This window comes from Ctenocephalides felis, unplaced genomic scaffold, assembly GCF_003426905.1.
Source record: "Ctenocephalides felis isolate EL2017-DRISC unplaced genomic scaffold, ASM342690v1 CF-g0.4_SCAFFOLD_01492, whole genome shotgun sequence".
NCBI classification, from domain to species: Eukaryota; Metazoa; Arthropoda; class Insecta; order Siphonaptera; family Pulicidae; genus Ctenocephalides; species Ctenocephalides felis.
The window spans coordinates 45,293,813-45,311,893 of NW_020537646.1; positions in this window are offsets into that span (position 1 = coordinate 45,293,813).

The following is an 18,081-nucleotide window of genomic DNA, read 5'->3' on the forward strand; positions in this document are numbered from 1 at the left end:
TTGGCCGAAGCAGACCTGTATTTTCTCTTTGTATTCCGGGTTTTCTTAAATTCAAAAAATTCTATTTTCCCGATTTAAACTGAATTTTCTTAATTATTTGATATTTACAATACTCAATTATTTGAAAATTACAATTCTTAAATATAGTATTTGTTAATTCAAATCATATTCAAGTTATTAAGCATAAGGAAACCCTAGGATTATCAAAACTAGTTGGTATTGGTGTTTTGCCTTGAGGCAAGTTCCATGAACTTCCCGATATGTGTAAATAATCGACTTAATCAATAAAAAATAAATTAATTTGTGAGTGATTAAAGTATGAAAACGAACGAACGCGTTAACACTTAATATTTTCTAAGAGCAAATTTTCAAAAATCAAAAACCAGTTTCCGTAGGACTTTAATGCTTTAGTATGTTTATTCAGACCAAGTACTCTATCGTTATACCAAGTAAATCGTCTAATTTTAATTTTAACAAACGTCAAAAAACTACTAATTTTTGCAAACTTTGATGAATTTTTAAAGCTAAACTACATGTCGTAAGACCGTAATATTTCAGTAAGTTCTATAAGACCCTGATGTATATCGCAAAAAAAAGTTCCATAAAAATCGACTTTAAAAAAAGAAAAATTTATTTTTCAACAGTTATTTACAAGAAAATGACTCGGTAGATTTTCACCTAAAACTAATCAGTATCATTCCCAACTCATATCTTTCAAACGGTTTTTGATTTTTCAAAATAGATTCGGTAGTATGAGCTTAAATGTGGACGAAATGTTTAACACTTTTTCCCAAATGACAAAGAAACGGCTTGGCAAATCGTCGCACAAAACTGACAATCAAATGGCTTTCAAATTTTCGAAATCGGTTCAAGCGTTTGAGAAAACGTCGATTAAAGGTCTAATTTTGACAAATGGAAAAAAAACGAAACCAATTTTTGCAAACTTTGACGAATTTTTAAAGCTAAACGAGTTGTCGTAGGGCCGTATTAGTTTAGTATGATCTAGAAGACTATGGTATCTATCGTCAAAAAAATAATAATAAAAATCGTCGAAATTTTTTTTAACACTTTATTACAAGAAAACGGCCCGGCCGATCTTTACCAAAAACTAATCAGTATCTTTCCCATCCAATATCTTCCGAATGCTTTCAAATTTTCAAAATCGATTCAGAATTGCGGGCTAAAACGTGGACGAAAAATTTTCAAAAGAAAATCACTTTTCTGCTATTTACAAAGAAACGGCCGGGCCGATTGTCGCACAAAACTCAAAACCCTAGTTCTCGTCGAGATGCATCGAATGGTTTTTATTAAATTTTTGAAATCGGTCCAGCCGTTTTTGAGAAAACGTCGATTTACGGCAAAAAATCTGTTCACATAAACGTACACACACACACATACTTTTTCCAAATTTGGTCTCATTCGATTCAGAATGGCTTGAAACGTCGAGAAAACATAAAATTAGCGAATCGGATGTTTTTATGAAAACTTAAACTTCTCCTTCGGGTAGTTAATAATAGATCCTTATAACAGTTTTATCATGCCTTATGAACATATGTAAAAAGCACGAAATATTTCTAAATAACTTGAATAAGAAAAATATATATAAAAGTTTTTCGTAATTATTTTATTTAAACTTTTTTTTATTGAGATAAGTGATTTCCAAAAAGTAAAGTTTCAGAACGTGAGTAATAACAAATATTGTTTTATACCTCTCTCATAGAGGAGACTGGGTGTGGTTGAGCCAATTTTTTTTTTTTTTTTGATCAGCAATAATTTTGTTAAGTTAGCTGGAATAAAAATAAATTAAATAGTAATTTGAACATTTTTAAAAATAGTAATTTGAACACTTGTACGTAGCAGTGCTGAAATACTCTCCTTAAATACGACGGATTAGCCATAAAATCAAATCATACTAAAAAAGAGCGAGTGTCTACCGTCTACACCCTCAGGACGGTTGTGACAGGCTATAAGCTCCAAAAAGGTTCATAACGACTTTTATATTTATTTCATGTTTACTCCGCATATTCCCTAGGTAATCTGCAAACATACTTGCAATTGAATATCTGAAAACTTGTTTAAAAAAAATTATAACTGTAATCTACGACTCAATAGTCATTTAAGTTAAAAAGGGCCCAAGAAGAAATTATAAGATTTTAATTATGATGCAGAAAAATTACTAGATCGGAGATTTTGTGTTTTTTATTTTTTTCAAATCTTCAGGAATTTAACCGCCTATTTTGAGTAGAGATTCGTGTTCAGAGGTAAAAATTACATTGGAAATCATATGCTGCATACCCAACACAGACAACTAATATTTTGAAGGATCTGTGTAATTATCACTTGGGTCACTATGTATCAATACACTGAGATCTAGTCAAGATCATCATTACAATGGTGACAATCATCTGCGCATTTTGCATGGAACCAGAAACCGCAACTTTCTTGGCACTTGATCTATTTTACGCCACCGCAACTTTGAGAATATGAGCTTTCCCAAACTAGACAGAATATTTCTTTTCTCGTATTGCTTTTTCTTAATTCAGTTAGATTTTTCTTTACATGTTCAGTCTTCCAACCGAAAAAGAAAACATGTCAAAACAAAATACCCACAAAATTTATCATAACCGTACCCAACGCACACTTTTTGGAGACAAATAATTGTTTTGATCGAACAAAATTATCGACGCAATACCTATTTGCTGAAAATTAACTACTAATGCTCAATTTACAATAAAATAACAAACAAAGTAATTTATCTGTATACAAGTTAAAGTTCTGCTGTCTATAGATCATGTTAACGGAAACTTGCTCCAACAAACATACTTCATCTTTTTCCTTCAGGACCCTATTTCAAAATCAGCATAGTTTAGCTGTTATGATGATAGTCTTCCCTAATATTTATCTTTTAAACTAATAGGATTAAAGTTGTTATAGTATTACTTTTTAAATGACTCAGGAATATTTAAATGACTCAGAGATATTTAAAAAATAAAATAACAGTTTTATTTAAGTTACTATTCTATAAAGCCCAAGATATAATTACAAATATATGATTGTCCAATAAATTAAGATTAATTCTGCGCACATATAGGCATTATATTATCAATTCTTGGAAAAGGTATTATGGTTAAATTACAGTATATTTTAATTGTACTTTTTAGTTAAATGATTATAAATGTTAATACTTGCGTTTTATATCATTATAAGATTGAGGTACACAAATATATTACATAAAGCTCAATGTAAGTCATTGAAATAACTTTACTCTACGGATATGATTTTATTTTAGCATAGATTCGCAAATTTAAAGACATCTATTCTTTATTTGCACTTTTCTGGGTTGTTTGAAAGTATTCTTAAAAAGAATAATCTAAATATAAACGTATAAATTTTTCTCTTTCGATGGTACCTTATCATTAAAACTCTTATTTAGCAAATGAATACGTTCATAAAATTTAAAATAATAATATAAATATGCGAATTATTATTACTTAACTTTATGTTCATAGAATTTACAGTAATAATATAAATATCTTCAATATTTTTACTTAATGTTATGTTTTTGAAATCCAAAATAATAATATAAATATCTAAAATTATATTACTTTGAGTTAATGAAATTCAAAGTAACAATATAAATATTTAAAACATAACTACATATGAAAACATAATAAAATTTAAAGGAATAATATAAGTATCTAAAACGTTATTACTTAATTTTATATTTATGAATTGTATTGTGATGGTATAAATGTGCGAATTATTATTACATTATTTTTTATTTATGAACTTCAAAATAATAATCTAATTATTTAAAACACCATTACCTAATGTTATGTCGATGAAATTCAAAGGAATGATTTAAATATCTAAATAATTAGACATAATTGTTGTCAACTATATGTAATAAATATGATTTAGTTTATAATTAAATAGCACTACAAGTATTTTGATGTAAAATATTTAAAAATTGTTAAATATAATCCTTCTATTGAGTAGGATTTCCATTTAATGATCATAGATAATTATCTGAAAATTTAGCATAGGAATACAATTTTTAAATTGGTTTAAATATTTATGGTTGTATTATTTTCAATTTCGGATGAAAATATTTATCATTAACTAAAATATGTCTATAATATCGTTTAATTATGTGAGTAAGGTTATAATTAGTTAAATTAAAAATTATCTTGAAGTTATGAAATATTTATAAAAAAAATCCATCAATCAAATTACTATTTTCTCACCTGTATATTCAACCGCATCCGCTACGAATGGCATGTTTTCCAAAATTTCCCCATATTTTCCAAATTTTCCTATTCCCAGTTACCTCAATGGCCACTATCACTGATGAAGTATCGGTTTTAACTGAACAAGGGTGCGTCGTAGGGATGGCTATTTAAGTCTTTTATAATTTCCGTCAGTGGCGTGCCAGGGGGGGATGCTCGGGCTCTTACTGTCGTACAGGTTGTCAATCCGTAGCACGTGACAAAACTTTCGAATTAATTATTGATGGCAATTTATTATTCGGATTACATGAGGTACGACTTATTAAAGTCTAACATTGACATGCAATGTTTTTTGGATGGATGGTCTAATAATCTAATGTCTTATACTGCTTGTAATTAGAGCAATTTTTATAAAGGTTTGTCTAGATGTAATTATTTTCATTTTGGAGCATCATAATTATATCTAGACCGTTGAGGCCAAAAATAAATAACTTTAATAAATTTTAATTTTTGCTTCTTTTGCATTTGAAATATATATATGAAATAATTGAAATATATATAATTGACATAATTATTAACCGATTTTCTTACAGATTTATGTACTTACCTAAAAAAATTGCATTTTGAGGAGCGGTTAGAACTTGGGTCCCATAAGCTCTTGTGATTGTTTTTCTTAACTACGTGATTGTTTCGACTTCTGCCCAGTGTTAGCATATCTAGGTTGTTGTATTTTTAAAAATATAATTTCTCTGACACTGATGATCTTTAATTCACCAGCCTTCTGGTTGCAAGGATAAAGCTTTAGGCCACGGAAAAAAGCTCTACCTAAGAAATTTAAATGAAATTTGATGAACATTTAAACTGCTTTCTAAGCGATATTTTTTGATATCAAAAAATTACCTTCTAAAACAGAAAAATAAGGTAAAATAACAATTATAAGCGAAAAATATTACAGTGGCAACTAAATAAGTGCGGTTTTTACTCTTATATGGTTTTAGTTTAATTGTTAGATTTGCTGGCGTAGTCTAAATGTGTCCAATATTTCTCTTTATTAGATAGTTGACTATCCAGCAATCAATCTGTGAAAGGGTTTTCGATCAATGTCAAATTTTGTTCTGATGATTTTCTAAAGATGAAAAATGCTCTGATCTACCTGATGAAGTTGATTACAAAGGAAGTGTCTACTTGGAGCTTTCATCACCCAACCTAACGATCAATTATTATGTCTATATTGAAAAACTGTCAAAATTTCAATTTGCTTTATGAAAATCGGCTTAAATTGATAAATCCAAAAGATGATGTATACCATCATTGGCATCATACATCTTTGGCCAAAAGGCAAAAATCATTGGAGCTTGATTAGAATGTTTCGTCATCTTTGCTCTATAGTCCTGACTTTGTACTTTTTGATTTTTTTTATCTTTACCAAACCCCTTGATTTTAATGATTATGATGGTGTCGAATTGTATATTATTGAAGGTGGGATAATGATGCTGTTTGAAAAATGACAAAAGTAATTGATAAAAATGGTCAATGCATTACAGTTTAAATTTATTTAGTTCCGTGAAAAAAATGTTTTTGATTTTCTAATATAAAAAAAACCGCAAGTACTCAGTTGTCAACCTTAATGTTTACATGACAACCTTGTGGTTTTAAATAAGGTTGTCATTTACAATTGCAGAGTGCTGCTGTTGTTCTTATATTTTTGATTCGCAGTTTATCCTATGAGAGTCGCACGAATTTTTTTACAATTATGTGAAAATTAAAAATAAATTAAATAACATAGATATAAAGAAATTATTTGTATCAGTTTAGGTAGTTTTACGTAAAACGATACTTTTGCTTTCCACAAGATTTTACGTTTTTTTAAATGAATGTGAGATACCAAGCAACGTTTTTGGTGATATAGCTGTATATAGATAACGGAAATTAAATTATGCGATTAATTTTTATTTTTCTCTATATATTTGTTATAAGTATTGCATAATGGAATGATGATTATTTGATATCATTCATTATTTTAATGATTAAAATGATATTGAGATGTTTAACTTAATTTAAATCTTTCAATAATCCACCAAATATTGTCGAAAAAAGTGTGTAGAAAAAATTTATTTTTAAAATTAAAACAAAATTTTAACAAAATTTGATTTTGAGAATCTTTTAACACAAATACTATAATTCTAACTGCAAGTTCAAAGTATCATATGACCGACAGAAACAAAAGTATGGTTTCTTACCTGGACTTAGCGCCCCACACCTACGCCATAAGCTGACACTGTGTCAGCTTCTTCGACATTATTACTACTAGTATGCATCTAGTTTGTTTTGATATAACATATGCTATAATTATATATATATATATATATATATATATATATATATATATATATATAAGATATATAGGCATTTAATTTACGAAGCCTGATCGAAAAAATATTGATTGATCAAAATTAATATATTTGCTAAAACTCTGTTACTATATTATAATATACTTATATACGAATTCTATATTATCTATATATTTTACTATTATTACTTACTATTGCACTTTTAAAAAGTTTTCGCTAAAGATAGTTAATTTTTTACTTAAATATACTGTTTTGTAAAATTATAATAATGTATAGAATATATTGATCGTGTCCTTTCATTTTTAAATTGAATAACGCACAATATATTAAACACCTATAATTTTTTAATAAACAGTTGAATCAAATTTTTAACCCTTAATATTTTTTACCCTACAACATATCCATAAGGGTAAGTTGTAGTAATCGCAAAAAATTTGGCAATGAAAATTTTTTATAGAACGATTTAAATCCTTCTGAACATTTGGGCATACATTAGAAAAAATTGATGTATGGGTGGATACAATTTTTGTGAACACGGATCAACCGATTTAAATGATTTAAAAAAACATTTAACGTGCATTTATAAAATTTCCATAGAAACTTTTTTTTATAAAATGAAGAACTGGTCAAATTAGGAAAGTAGTCTTAGCGGTTTCGGAGATTCAATAAAAAATTCAAAAAGCCATTTGGCGGTCAAAAATGATCATTAGACATATGCCCATCAAATTATTCGATATTTTATGAAGATTTTAATAATAAATACAAAAAATACCATATTTTCAAAAAAAAAAATATATAAAAAATCAAATTTTTAAAAAAAGTCAATTTAACAAAAAATCCAAATTCTCTTTTTTTCAGTTTTCAAGAAGGTTTTAAGTATTGAAACATTTCAAATTGAGGTACAAGAAGATACAGATATTTGCATTAAAGCACGATGCCAGGCACTATTAGTTTAATTCCTTGCATTACAAAAACATCGTCTTAAACTAAAAATAAAATTGTTTGTGCTATTCTAATTGTATGTACCTGCATGGACTAAAATCTATAAGTTAATTAAAATCCCAACCTTTCTTAATATTTAAATATTCAATCAAATTAAAATTATATTTTTCTTATCATTGATATTTTATAAAACAGAATTGAATCGGTCATGCATATTACTTATTTTAAATTTTACTCTTTTATACATATTACTTTAATATGCTCACATACTTACTTATACTTCAATACTTATTGCTTTAGTTTAAAAATTTGTATTAATCTAATTTATACGTTTAAGAAATCAAAACTGAAATTCTTTACCAAATTCTAAATTATGAGAAAACTATCGACTATCTTAATATGAATTTGTATTGGAACTATATGCAACTTTTTATAAATTTAACAATAAATTTATATTTACTCATTCAATAGCTGGAAATGGATTGCCTAAACCTCAAAATAAATTATCAATGCCAGTTACAACTGAAATCGAATTATTATTATAATAATAATTCTTAAATATTATTTTGAATAATTAAAATCAGCACGTGAGTTTTTGCAATTCAGTATCAGAAAAATGTTCAATTAAATCACCAACCTAAGGAAATGAAAAGAAATAGAGAATAAACTTTATCGGGAACTTAATTAAAAATAAATCGTGAATACAAATCTGTAACGTTATCACTAATCCGAAACGTGTGCGGTTATTAGAGGTTTCTAAGAAGCCTTATATGTAGGTTATTTTCGAAGCATCTGCTTTATTATATAGCTTGAGAATTGAAAATTCAGTAAATAAATATTTTTTTGCTAATACCATTTAATTGATTACGGTTTTAATAAAAGTTTATAAAATAAAATGTAATGCTCTATTAATATAAAGGCTCAATTTACTACTGAAAAATTTTTAATTTTTTATTCTCCAATATATATGATTGGAAAATCTAAATTTGTTCAATCATTATTCCAAATTCAAGAGATATCGTTCAATTGCACTTTTAGCATTGACTAACAAACTTTCTATTTAGGACTAATGAACTTCTCGTAGGGCAAGTTATATAGTAAAAATGGATGTATGTGTGTAGGTGCGCGCGAGTGTGTCTGTATGGTTAGATACGAATTTTTGTCCACAATTTGGGGCGCACTGATCAACCGATTTGAATGATTCAAAAACCATTGGATTCCTATTGATGGGAAGACGTGCTGATTGGGATGACAAGTACAGCGGTTTCAAAGAACCAATGAAAAAAGTTTTAAAAAAACATTTGGCAGCCAAAAATGATTATAAGACATATGAACGTCAAATTGTCAGATATCATAATAATACATTAGACTGCGATGATAACCTTTCACGCAGCGTGATCGCTTTACAAAAAATTCAAAATTTTAAAAAAATTCAGAATTGACAATAAATCTTTTTTAATTCAAAATTTTTTAAAGCTTTTAAATATTTTAAATTACTGTGCGGCAAGTTCCAGCAATTTGGCGAAAGGCAAGATGCATGCACCATTAGTTCATTAGTTTTTCTATTGCATAATATGAAATTAATCATTTGTGATGATACAGGGGTGGGCTATTTAAAGTAGAATTATAGGGTAACCCAATTTTATTATCAAGGCCCAAAAAGACCGTTTACGTGATATTATTTAAAAAAACTACTGTAAAATACTTACTTGACAGAAAATAAATTATAGTTGAAATGAAATTCTGACTTGTACTTTAAATAGCCTCTGTACTTTGTGCTTTTATCCTACATTACCTTTATTTTTTTGAATAATTATTTATCAAGGCGGTAAATAGGGTTTGACAGCAATTTGTATTAACGACATGATATGGTTTGATTCGTGTACATATTTTGTTTGCATTAATTATTTAGTAAAATAATGTTTGATTCTATAAGTCGTGTAAGTTCTTGAAAAATATGTCGAAATTAGTCGTATATAATATAATATAATAATAAAATATAATAGTGTCAGCATCTAATAAAAACACACCATAGAAACATCAAGTGTAACTCAAAACTTCATTAATTAAAATACAAAAGAAAATTACAAATAAATTATTACTTTATTTCATATTATGACGCTTCAGAGTGCAGTGCTGGGGATCTAATATGTTTAAAATGATCTAAAATGCATAATGATTTTATTTGGTATAGTATATTTTATTGTTATTAATTGGTCGTGGATAATTTGATATCTTGAATATAAAAGATATCTTATTTACTGGCTTATATTCAAATAATTATGGTTTCAAAACTTGGTTTTAGAAACGGCGAAAATCACAAATAGATCCGTATTCAATGTAGTGAACCCAGTGAATTATGTTATATTTGTTATATTATATGAAAATTTAAAAACTTATATAAACATATTACTTCATATAAACATGTTTTTACTGAAAACAAATTAAATGCGATGCTATTTAACATCTACTAATCATTATTATTTTAAAAGAAATTGGCGGAATATGTACAAAATGAAAACTCTTTGTGATTTAATTTAATTAACTGATTTCATACTAAACCTAGTTTTAAATATTGATTATTATAAGCAACTTTTAATTATTATCATTGGCTAAGAGAACAGAAAATTACAATGAGGATCTCCATACGAAACAACATGTCCAATACATATTTAATACTCAAAGTTATTGAAACCGATTCTGAATAATTAATAAGGTTTATAGATGAGACTCATTTTTTTTGTATCCGTATTAGAATAGTTATAATTTATATTTCTGACCCCTTATTAATACCGGGAAAGTTGGTCTTCATTTATTAAAACATGTCATTACATTTAGCTGCGTGATGTTGATTAAATGGAGTATTTATGATAAATATTTACCAATAAGTTTTTTATTGATTTAATTGCGGCTCTCGAAAAACTTGTATGGTTTAATACGTTTTATTTTTTGTTACGATATGTCCTTACGAGCTTAAGTTATTGAAGTTATACTTTATTGCAAATTATTTTTTGTGAAGTTGCATTAAATGATAATGTGATACATGTGGAAAATGATTTAGATCAATGTAATTTACGTTTTACGATAACGAATTTCAAATTAAAAACTAACTAGTGGTGTATGGCGTCGTGCCTTAAGGCAATGTGCTTTTCTAGATTATTATGAATACTGTACCTTTCGTATTTTAATAGACAAAATATAAGATCTTATAAATTGGACAATGAAAAGTAAAAGGACAAAACTTAATAAAGCGAAGTTAGAATGATGGATCTTATCTCGTATTTATAAGGATTATATTATACTCTGAATTTCAAAGTTAAAAGTATTTATTTGAAGAATATAAGTGAGCTTTCAAATTTAGCTAGAATTAAAATAATATCCGAATTATTTTCGATATTCAAAAAATTAGTTTTTGGATATTGAACTTTTCTTTATTAATTTTGAAATACATAAAAAATATTTTGCGTTTGCCCAAAAACAATCGTTTTGTCAACATAAGCAAATATTTTTTAAATCATTCAAATCAGATATTTTGTACCTTAAAAATCTGATATTTTTACCCCTTTAGCCGCGTATCTACGAAATCGTTATACCTGTCTTTGCCAAAACTAATCACCACTTTAAACTACTAATCACCCTTATTACAAATTGAATGTTATTTTTGAAACATTCATCTCCGAAACGGCTGGACGTGCCTTTGCCAAAACTAATCAGCACGTTCCCCTTATCAATAGGAATCAAATGTTTTTTGAACTATTCAAGTCGGTTGGTCCATGCGCCCGAAATTGTGGCGCGCACTTTTATATCCATTTTTTCTAAAATAAGTATGCCAAAATGTAACCTTTAGTAGCACTTTCCTAGCATATAAATCAATACAACCTGTACAAGTTATAATGATTTTATTCTATTCTTAGATGACCATACTCATGGTAATATTAGTCCTCTATATTATTATGTACATCTTTAATTACTTGATAAGTCATATTACACGAAGACTTATTTATAAGACTTAGAGTTCTTTGTTTTCTTAATAATTTATGAGTTTTGACTATTATTTTTAGCGTGTATTGACTTTCTTTATATATACACATATTGAAATGAATATACATATACACATATATAAGTACAAGTACATATGTATCTCTGGATATCAGTATTAGGCTAAAATAATAGTTTTGTGAAAATGAACACATTTCATTATTTTCTTGCACTAGCTCCAAGAACTGATGTTGAAGTTGCAATCGGCACTTCATCGGCAGTCAGTGCAAATTTTAATATTGAATATTTGCAAAAGAGCAAAGCATTAGAAAAATCTACAATTTTTGTACCATGTTCAATTAATAATGTTTTAAACTGTGGTATTTTCTATACTATTTATGGGATATAAATAATTAACCTTGTAGTAAGTGCAAGCAGTTATTTCAATAACAAATTAGATAAATGAGCAGATCTTGACGAAAATTTAATATGGTCTAATATTATTATATAACGCATCTGACAAAATAAACAATAAGTATATGTTGAAATTAATGATTTGTCTGAACTGTAGAATCCGTGAAAATTAAAATCTTTTTGTTGCAATAATAATGTATTCAAACTGTTATGTATGTATATGTAGATGTGCTACTTTGACAGTTTATGTTTTTACCAGAAAATCCGACTAGCTACTTATATTTTATATCGGCGTTTCAGGTCATTCTGAATCGTATGTGTTCGTGAACTGAAATATTATCTATCGTCGTCGATTAAAATTGTAATATATCTTATATACGTTTCAAAGCACTTCTGAACATTTTGGCATACCTGAGAAAAAAATAAATGTATGTGTGTGTTGTATTAATTGGAAGGCGTGCGTTAGTTTTGGGCAAAAAGTGCCAAAAATAGTCATTCAGTTTTTGAGAGAGCGAATCGTTTGATTTGCACAGTTCCAAAATCAATCTTGAGCATATTTTATTTGTATTGACGAATCGAAGAACTAATTAAATGTTCAGGATAAGGTTTCAGAGATCCAATAAAGAGATCAAAACAAAAGCCATTTGGCAGTCAAAAAGATCATTAGACATATGCACATCAAATAATCAGATAATTCATAGAGATTTGAACCTTAAGTACAAATTTTGTTTACATTGCTATGAGTTCCGTATCAATATTTACCCGTTTGACTTCGACGCGGCGCATACTCGATTAGATATTTCGTCTCTAAATCAGCTACCCAGCACGATTGCTTTGAAAAATATGATTTTTTCAAGGTTTTTAAAAAAAATTTAAAGCTTTTTTAAAAAAATATAATTATTGGTTCGGTAAGTTCTAGCAATTTAGTTCAAGACACAATGCTACGCATCATTACTTAATTATATTGTACTACAAAATTTATTAATATGCTGCTTAACAAATATTAATAGAAATTCTTGAATAAGCTTGAGCTTGAGCGTATTTTACTTCATTTTTATCTTCCCGAAGGAGAAGATTATGTTTTCATCAAAAAATCCGAATCGCTAATTTTATGTTTTCTCGACGTTTCAAGCCATTCTGAATCGAATGAGACCAAATTTGGAAAAAGTATGTGTGAGTGTGTGTGTGTGTGTGTGTGTGGCTGGGTCGATTTCAAAAATTTAAAAGTCATTCAACGAAGCCGTTTCTTTATAAATGGCAGAAAAGTGAAAAATTTTTCGTCTACGTTTTAGCCCGCAATTCTGAATCGATTTTGAAAATTCAAAAACCGTTCGAAAGATATTGGTTAGGAATCGTGCTGATTAGTTTTTGGTAGAGATCGGCCGGGCCGTTTTCTTGTAATACAGTTTAAAAAAAAAAAATCGACGATTTTTATGATTATTTTTTTGACGATAGATACCATAGTCTTCTAGATCATATTAAAATATTAAGGCCCTACGACAACTGGTTCAGCTTTAAAAATTCGTCAAAGTTTGCAAAAATCAGTATGGTCTTTTTGGCATTTGTCAAAATTAGACTTTTGATCGACGTTTTCTCAAAAACGCCTGAACCGATTTTAGAAATTTAAAATTTGTGCAACGATCTGCCAAGCCTTTTCTTTGTAATTTGAAAAAAAGTGTTAAAATTTTCGTCCACATTTAAGCTCATCCTACCGAAACGATTTTAAAAAATCAAAAACTGTTCGAAAGATATTAGTTGGGAATGGTACTGATTAATTTTAGGTGAAAATCTACCGAGCCGTTTTCTTGTAATTAACTGTTGAAAAAAAGTGTTAAACTTTTCGTCCACATTTAAGCTCATCCTACCGAACCGATTTTAGAAAATCAAAAACTGTTCGAAAGATATTACTTGGGAATGATACTGATAAATTTTAGGTGAAAATCTACCGAGCCGTTTTCTTGTAATTAACTGTTGAAAAAAAAAATTAAGCCGATTTTTATGGTACTTTTTTTGGCGATATATATCAAGGTCTTATAGAACTTACTGAAATATTACGGCCTTACGACAAGTAGTATAATTTTAAAAATTTAACAAAGTTTGAGAAAATGAGTAGTTTTTTGACATTTGTTAATATTACAATTAGAGGATTTACTTGGTATAACGATAATAGTACTTGGTCTTAATGAACATACTAAACCATTAAAGACCCACGGAAACTGGTTCAATTATAAAAATTATTAATTTGTGAAAATTTGCTTTAAGAGAATTCATTTTCAATTATGTGTAATAAATCCACTCGAAATACTTTTAATCACTCATAAATTAATCTATTTTTTATTGATTAAGACGATTATTTACACATGTCGGGAAGTTCATGTAACTTGCCTGAACGCTAAATACCAATACCAACTACTTCATTTTTAATATTTTTTTTAGTTGTACTATTATCATTTTTGTTATTATTATTACAATTGAATGCACATTGTTTTACATATTATCCAACTCTAAATTCTCTATAATTACATAATTCGTAACTCATAGCCGAATTCATTCAACCTTGGCTCGTGGCCCGCGTTCGTCTCGTGGCTGCATCATCCCTGTTCTAGGGGAACGGAGTTCTATTTATAGAACGGCGCGGTGTATTTTTAGACGTCGGGCTTCGGAACTGGGTCAACCCACACCCTGCGCTCCGGACGTGTTTTCATGAACGGGCGGTTCGGTCACCCCGTTTTATGCACCAGGGTTGGACAAAAAGCAATGACGATTGCATAAACAAAATTAAAATCGTCAGTCGAGTGAGAAATATCATTTCTCAGATTCATATTCATTCACTGAAGAAATGCTGGCATTAGCTAACGTTGAAAACACTTTGTTGAATTTTTTGTCATCTGATGCATTTTGTTGATGACCATTGGACATTAGATAAATTTATAGGATATTATTACAAAAATAAAAGATGACCTCACATTAATTATTGTATGCTACGAAGAATGATTAGTTTACTAGGTGTAAAATATACTAGGTAAATTTCAGGCCTTCTCTTTCATTCATGATAGAAGCGCATATACAAGCATTAGAACGATTTTGAAATCGGTATTGGAAATATTCTGAATAAATGTTTGATATATGCTAGCTGCATCAAATGTGAATTATAATTTATAATTTAATTTGGAAATTTAGTTTGGAAAGCACGCGATTTAAAATACAAGTATAAAATTAACTTTTAGGGATTATTATATGTAAATTTATTACAATAACTCAGGTCTACAAAATAAAAAAAGTTGTCTATATAGTGTGTGCGATATATGTTTTCCAATGTATTCTTTACCGCGGAACCCGAATCTAAAGTCTAAATTTCGGATTAAACTGCAACAAATAGAGTGAAATTAAATAAAACTTACAAATTCTTCAAATTAGGAATTTGTCTACATAATAATCAAAATCTTCTAATTTATGTCGATTTCTGGTAAATGACTTGAGCAACGCTTTTACATCTTTGTTGAGTACTCTTTTGCATCTTCCAGCATTAATTTGCAAACTATTTATTTCCTGCGTAATTTGCATTGCTTCTGGGTAATCTACAAACATATTTGCAGATTATCACAAATATGTTTACAAATTACTGCTGAAAGCTGCAAAAAGATACTTAACAAAGATGAAAAAAGCGTTGCAAAAATCCGTTGCATAGGGCATTTAAGGAGAAAAAGGCCAGAAAACAACAGAAAGTATAATATTATAATTATTAGAAAATTTTCTAGACTGAAGATTTTGTTGTTTGTTATTTTTCTTTATTCTTCTGCAGTTTAACTCCATTTTTGACTTTATCTACCGCAATATTAACCCAATTTTAACTTTATATTTGTAATCAGTGGTAAAAAATATATTGGAAAACATTTGTCGCAACCCAATACAGATACCTTTCTTTGTTTAGTGAATCCGAGCAATTATTGAACTGTACTTAGTTCAATCACGAAGTTTTATTCTCTGAATATAAACAGTAAATTGTAGTTTGGATATAATAATTAACTATTTACAAATGATTCTTGAGCTTACACAAGTCTATTTTTATCATGATTTACTATCATTATAAAATCAACCCTTAACTTTGGTCACCCCTGCCCGATTGACCCAGTTTTGTCTTGGAATGCGTTTTACCAACGACAGATGGCATCGCGCAAGCGTCAACACATGACGTCAGTGGGGTTACTGGACTAGAGCAATGATCGCAACATTTCGGTTCATAAACTAATTAAGATATATATTAATCAGATAATTATTTTGGATAAATGAATAGATTTTTATTAAAAACTGTAATCTACGTAATCAATGACACGTGAAACTGAATAATTTATTTCTTAATTTTATATTAAATACGATTTTTTTAGTTTTTATAATATCCTTGAAATAGCCTTTTGGTCAATTATTTATGCGAATCTTTGCGAAGTGAAAAAATACAAAATTTAATTTCATGATTGCATAAAATTAATGTACTATTCTAATTATGGCATTATGTGTGATTCAAATAAGTCATATAAATTACTATTATATCATATAGAATATTATTATATATTTCACTATTATATCATTGATAATATCCAAAATAACTATTGTTTGATATATATATATATATATATATATATATTAGGGTGGTCCTTAAAATGGTCATTTTCGAATTTCCTTGCTCCCAGGGGCTCAAATGGTTCCACATTGATAAAAAACAATTCTCTGAAAGTTTTAGCTCTTAATATTAAAGTTTATATAGAGCGCAATTCAATCAAACTTCGTATGGAAAAAGCATGGAAAAAATTTTGAAAATTTTAAAAACATGTTTTAGGTATAACTTAGCGACAAATGAATGAGTTTTATTCATTAATTTGTTCGCTAAATTACATCTAAAAAACATTTTTGAAATTTTTGAAAAATTTTCCATGCTATTTCCATACAAAACTTTGATTGAATTGCGCTATCTCTAAACGTTAATATTAAGAGCTAAAACTTTCAGAGAATTGTTTTTTATCTGGGAGCAAGGAAATTCGAAAATTACCATTTTAAGGATCACCCTAATATATATACATATATATATATATACGAGTATATATATATATATATAAATATATATATATATATATTCATCTATTTATTTATTATATTGGTATGTAACAATCAAAATAAAGTAAGTAATTCTCTGAGCTACAGTGGGAACATAATCTTAACAAATCTATAATGTAAAGTAAAGATAAAAAATTGTATATAATTCAATATGTGTAAATTACTTACCCCAGTCCTGGGTTGCAATTATAACACATTGTTAATGTTTATTTAATTAAAAATCGAATAATAAGCCAATGAAATAAATAAAATTGGTTTAATCCTAAACTCTGAATTAAATTTTATATTGTTGTCTTTAAGTAGTATCGAGAAGAGATTTTTGTATATTTTTTATAGTAAACAATTATATTTGTGTTTATATTTCATATGATGCAAAATTGAAAAAATGCTAAATTCGCGATATTATATTTATGATAATTGATTGAATTGTATCTAGTTTAAATCAAGAAGTTACGAAGTTACGAACTTTAAATTACAAAGTTTTTTTTAATTAAAGAACCAGAAGATTATTTCATTATTGAACAATGTAATAATAAAGCGTTAAGTATTTAAAAGCTACTTTTTTATTTTTTAATTGTTAAAAAATACTTTAATAAAAACATTCTCTGAAAAACAGTAATTGTTATAAATTTGCTGTACCATTATTGTACGACTTACAGCTCTTCATCATTCTTCTAACATAATTTGATGAATAATTTATAATTAATGCATTACTTGATTACTATTTTGAATTATTGTAAAAACCTAATTTAGCTCATGTAGTAATATTTAAAAAAAACACTGAAATGTAATGAATATCAAAAAAATCTTAGTTTAATTATTTAATTATTATTTAAATTCAAACTACCACTTGTTTCAAAAATTTAGCTCTTCCTATCACTCCCGATTATATGCAATCGCCGCGGCTGATCTCGCGAGAGAACTGAATGCGTTCCAGGCGTTCGCCAACCGCCGCGAATGCCAAGTGAACGCACGCAGCGGATTTCGTGTGCGATTCGAACGCCAAAAACGGTTTCTGAATGGATCTGGAACGCTATTGGTCATTTTCCCCGTGACGT